A 6,070-nucleotide genomic window follows, 5' to 3' on the forward strand; every position below is an offset into this window, starting at 1 on the left:
AGAGGATTTTCATGCTTGGTGTTAGAGGTGTGACTGATGGTCTATCAGTCTTGAGGGGCGCATTGCCAGCCCAGGTGAGAAATTTTCATTTATATGTGTATATTTATATTTACATTCATGTGTATTGTATATAATGTAAGGCAGATTTACACTAATATGACTCTTTTATTTTGAACTTTAAACAAAATTTTATTACACAAAGGTTGTCACATAATTGGATACTTCTCTACTTTGCACAGTTCTCGCTCCACAGAAAGGCTGCCTCTGACCTCTCGTCTGGTGGTACAAGCGCCACAGTCCTGACCGTAGCAGACGGACCAGCAGGCCTGCGTCGGTGACTCAAGTTGAAAGCAGGACACTGGTATATGGCTCTTGCACCCAGTATCAGGAATGTACAAATGTCTTTATTCAAAAATACAAAATAAATTACCTGTAGGCATGGACAATGACAGCAGTAAACCATTATGTATTGTCAATGGGAACCAGTAACTGATGGTTATAGTGATCAGCCAGCCTTGTTTTCATTTTCTTCAGGGGCTTCTCTGAAGGTATCGGTGAGGAATCTGCCTTGAGCTTCCTGTCACAGTTCATTGGTACGGGCAAAGCGCTATTCTAGGAATTAGAACATGCCACCTCCCATTCCCCCTCCCATTCCCCCCATCGCGCCCATTCCAGGGTCCTTCTCTTCTTTAGGAATTTCGGTCACTACAGCTTCTGCTGTCGTTAGCAAGGAGGCCACCCCAGCAGCATGCAGTAAAGCAGTTCTTATGACCTTTGTCGGATCAATGATTCCCTTTTCCACCATGTTCACAAATTCCCCGAGCATGGCATCATACCCAACTTCCGAGGAACTCTGCAGAATCTTCTCAACTATCAAAGACCCTTCAACACCCGCATTCTTAGCAATGGTCATCGCGGGAATTTTGAGTGCTCTTTTAATAATGTCTATACCTATTTTCTGATCCTCATTGGAAGGCTTTAGGGAATCCAAGACTGGGATGCAGCGGAGCAGAGCCAGCCCCCACCTAGCATGGTGCCTTCTTCCACAGCTGCTCGCGAGGCGTTGAGCGCGTCTGTAACTCTGTCTTTCTTCTCGTTCACCTCCACATCGCTTGTTCCTCCAACCTTCAATACAGCTACGCCATCTGAGAGTTTTGCGAGCCGCTCGTTCAGCTTCTCCTTTTCGTATTCACTAGTGGTGATGTCGAGCTGCTCAGTGATCTCCTGAATGTGTTTCTCAATTTGAGCCTTGTCACCTTTTCCTTTCAAAAGCATGGCGTCATCTTTAGTGACAATGACCTCTCCAACTTTTTCTAAGTCATGAGCTTGAATTGAACATCTTCAAGGTTTAGATTCAACCCCTCTTCTCCAAATACCGCACCACCAGTAGCAATAGCCATATCTTTAAGCTGGTTCTTCCTATTGTCCCCAAACCCTGGTGCTTTGACTGCCACAACCTGAAGACCCACTTTCAGCCTGTTCAAGACCACTGTGCTTAGAGCTTCTCCATCAACGTCCTCAGCAATGATGACCAAGGGCTTCCGATGAGCATTGGCAATTTCCAGAGCAGGTACGATGAACTGCACACTAGAAATCTTCTTTTCGCTCAACAGAACATAGGCGTCTTGGAATTCACATTTCTGACCTTTTGATGTGTTAATAAAATATGGGGAAATATATCCTTTGTCAAACTTCATGCCTTCAATAATTTCTAACTCATCATTCAGGGTTTTCCCATCCTTCACTGTGATGACACCCTTCCTTCCCACCTTCTTCATCGCATCAGAAATGATGTTTCCAATGTCTTTGTCTCCATTTGCAGAAATTGTGGCAACCTGAGCAATTTCTTCAGGGGTTGTCACAGGTTTAGAATGTTTTTTCAGTTCAGCAATTACAGCATCAACAGCCAACATCACACCTCTCCGGATTTCTACTGGGTTGGACCCTTTGCTGATCTTCTCAAAGTCCTCCTTGGCAATAGAACGTGCCAGAACGGTAGCCGTGGTAGTGCCATCCCTGGCCTCTTCATTTGTGTTATTGGCAACATCTTGAACAAGTTTAGCTCCGATGTTTTTGTATTTGTCCTTTAAATCAATTGGCTTTGCAACAGTGACCCCATCTTTCGTTACTTTGGGACTTCCCCAGCTCTGCTCAATAATCACCGTTCTTCCCTTTGGCCCCATGGTAACAGCTACAGCGTCGGCTAAAAGGTCTACACCTTGAAGCATTAAGACTCGAGCATCCGCACCAAATTTTACATCTTTGGCATAGGCCCGAGTGAGATGAGGAGCCAGTGCCCGGAACACTGGTCTCATCTGGCGAAGGACTGTGGGTAGTCGAAGCATTTCTGCGGGGCGGAGGCGGGAGCGCACGAGGCGAAGCAGGCCGTCAGCGGCGAGTGAGGGCACTAATATGATTGTTTATGGCACTTTTAGACATCCTTACTATTCTTGTATTCTCCTCCCTCTTTTTTTTCTGTATTGATTTTTTTCTCTCCGTAATTAAAGACCTCCAATTTTCCAATTTCCCTCTTAAATAACCTGTAAGCTGCTCTGCCCCACACTATTGACACCCTCCATAGTCTCTCTTGACTTCCCTGTTTTCTGTGTCTATTCACATAAGAAGATTTGGATCTAGGAAAGACATATGAGAAAGAACTTACACTGTTTCTCGTTCTGGGTCTTGGTTTTCTCACTCAGTAAAGTATTTTCTAGACTCTTCCATTTACCTATAAATTTCAATATTTATTTTCTTTTATAGCTAAATACTATTCCTTACTATGTATGTACAACAATTTCATTATCTGATTATCAACTGAAGGATGACATTTATGCTGTTTCCATTTCATTTTGTGAAAAGAACAGAAATGAACATAGCGGGGCAAATATCTGTGGAGAATGATATTGACCCAGTAATATTGCTATAGGCATACTTTTATCCACATATCCAAATTTCCAAGAGAACCTTTTTTGGATTTCTGGCCCTTCACTGTACCCTTGTTGATTTTTCAGGGGCCATGCTCATAGAGAAAACTAACTCCTTCTCCCCCTTCAGATACCAACAGCAGCACCTGGCTAGTGGTGGGATTAATGGCCAGGTCCCCTTTCCATGGTAGGATTTTGTCTGGCTTCAACTTTCCCATGTCTGTGTGTATTGCCACAACTGCTGTGAGTTCAAAGGTGCACCTACCTGCTGTGTCCAGATGGCACTTTTTGTAGTTATTCACAGCCTCGATGTTTTTCACCCTTTCTACTCTCTCTTCTCCAGTGATCCCTGAGCCTTGGGGAGGAGCATGAGGTATAGATGTTTATTTAGTAATGAGCCTTCTGTTCTCGCTTATTCTCTGCACTGTGGGCAGCTGTGAGTTCTCTGTGTTAATTGTCATCTACTATAATAGAAGCTTCTATGAGGAATGTGCAGAGATGCATATATAGGTATAACAACAGCAATTAGGAGTTTATCTAATACTATTTCCCATTAGGAGACCAACAGTAATGTGCTCTCCCCTACTATGTATGACTTGTATCGTCATATGTTTTCGCTTGATAATCATGCCAGGTATGGGTTTCAACTTCTGGAGTGGTACTTAAATTCAAGTAGAAAATTGTTGGTTATTCTTAGGTTTTCTGTTGTGATGCTAAAATTCCATGACAAACCAATTTGAAAAGGCAAGAGTTTATTTCTTTACACATCATCATCACATCCCCTCATTTAAGAAAGTCATGGCAGGAACTCAAGGCAGGAACCTGAGAGCAGGAACTGAAGCAGAAGCCATGGCAGAAGCCTGCTTACTGGCTTGTTCTCCATGACTTTTTTAGCCAGCATTTTTATACAATATAGGACCACTTATGTAGGAATGGCAGTGCCCACAGTAACCTGGTCCCTCCCACATCATGAAATGCCCCTATGTGCTTGTCTACAGACAACCTCATTGCAGCATTTTCTCAGTTGAGGTTCTTACTTCCTAAATGAATTTAAGTTGACATAAAATCAACAACACAATGGCACAGATATACTATAGTTTCATAACATTTTCTTGCATTTACACAAGGAAAACTTAATTTTTGAACCCTTTGTCTCAGACAACAAATCCTACAGATACTGGGACCTACTTATCATGCTGTCCAGGGAAGAAGGTAGTGATCTTCTAATATTCAGTCTCCCACCTCTCTCTCTCCATCATATCCAATCCTCTAATCTCATCCCAGCTCTATGTTGTAATATGAGCGATGGGGTGCTTCCCACCACCCGGCCGCCCATATGGCTAGCTTTATACCCAAAATAATTACTCGGAAACTGTATTCTTTTAAACACTGCTTGGCCCATTAGTTTTAACCTCTTATTGGCTGGCTCTTACATACTGATCTAACCCATTTCTAATATTCTGTGTAGCACCACGAGCTGGCTTATTAGGAAAGATTTTAACCTGCGTCTGTCTAGAGTGGGAGAATCATGGTGACTGCCTGACTCAGCTTCTTTCTCCCAGCCTTCTGTTCTGTTTACTCCACCCACATAAGGGTTGGCCCTAAAATGGGCCAAGGCAGTTTCTTTATTAGCCAATGACCTTCCTCCATCAGCTCTACACACCCGTTATATGGATAGTACACCTGTTCTATTAACTTCATTACACCTGTTATATCTCATCCCAGCTATACACACCTGTTATATCCATATTACACCTGTTCTATTATCTTCATTACACCTCTTATATCTCATCCCAGACAGCAGACTGCCAGAAGCAAAGACATGTATTTTGAGATCTGTATTTTGTTTATGCCATCTCAAGTTCACAAGTAAGATATTCACCTTTGCAGGGCAAGGACCAAGAAATTAGCCTAGTGAGACCTGCAGGCCCCAGGCTTTAGAAACAATTAGCATTTCCTTTGTTAGTTAACAATTACAGACCCTCAGTATTTCCTTATTATCTAGGGATGTCTCCAGGCCTGAGTTTCAGCAGACCTGACACACCTCCTCTTCCCCTTGCCCATTTGCTATATAACAGCTTCTGAGGAATAAAAAAATGGCGGCTTGATCAGAAATCCTGTCTTGTCATCGTTTCTCGTGTCTCTTGTTCCTTCCATTCCTCTCCTCCAGGTTTATCAGGGACTCCTGATCATATCCCGCTGGCCAGGATAGCAGATCATTTTTTTTTTTGTTATCACCTTGCTCACCACCACTTCCCTTTGTCTCAGCCTCCAGCACTCACAGGCACTCAGTGGGAACCATAGGAAAAGAACAGTTTAAGACTTGCAGATGGAAATAGAATCAGTAAAGAAAAACAAAGTAGGAAAAGTTGAAAATGAAAAATGTAGGAACTAGAACAGGAACTTCAGATGCAAGTCTTTTTCAACAGCATTAAAGAGATGGAAGTAAAAATCTCAGTCATTGTTGTCAAGGTAGAGGAATGAGATATGTTGATATTGAAAGACCCCCAGAGTTGGGAGACTCTCACTCAAGTCTTGGGATAACATGACCCCCAAGAACTCATGAGAGATGGTCATTGCTGTAATCACATGAGGTTTATTGACAGGAACCAGTGCGCTGGGGCCTAGAATCATCCCACACAGGGGTAGAGGAGTTTGACTCCAAGTAGCTGGGAGAAGGGGTATTTAAGGGAAGAAACCACAACCCAAAGAGGGTAGGGAGGGCATCATTGGAAAATCCAAAAATACCAGTGATAGTCACAAGGGGGTAACTCCCCACTTCTCAAGATTGTTCTCAAAATTATAATCTAACTTTGTGCTTAGCCAGTTCCTAGAACAGAGTCAAGGAACTTTTTAACCTAGATTTTTGGCTCTACTCTTCCCACTAGGGGGTCTGGATTTATCCTGGTCTTTCAGTATAAGAAAATGTTAAGTCTACAAAATCCCAGGTCAAAAAAATAGAGAAAATCTGGTACACCAAGAAAAGAAAAAAATGTATAAATGGGAGAAATAGGAAACAGCGAAGAAACCCAGGTCAAGGGCACAAAAAATTGTTTAAACAAATTCATAAAAGAAAATATTCCCAATCTAAAAGAGGATTTACCTATCATGGTACAAAAAACATACAGAACATCAAATAGACTGAG

At 42.5% G+C, this 6,070-nt stretch overlaps 1 pseudogene; it reads right to left on the reverse strand.

Annotated features, from left to right (window-relative positions):
* Window positions 1-619: 619 nt before the first annotated feature.
* Window positions 620-2,345, reverse strand: LOC121464609 (annotated as a pseudogene).
* Between the last annotated feature and the right edge of the window lie 3,725 nt (window positions 2,346-6,070).

Source organism: Microtus oregoni, unplaced genomic scaffold (genome assembly GCF_018167655.1).
Source record: "Microtus oregoni isolate MIOR12 unplaced genomic scaffold, Mior012 000029F_ref0000214, whole genome shotgun sequence".
NCBI lineage: Eukaryota > Metazoa > Chordata > Mammalia > Rodentia > Cricetidae > Microtus > Microtus oregoni.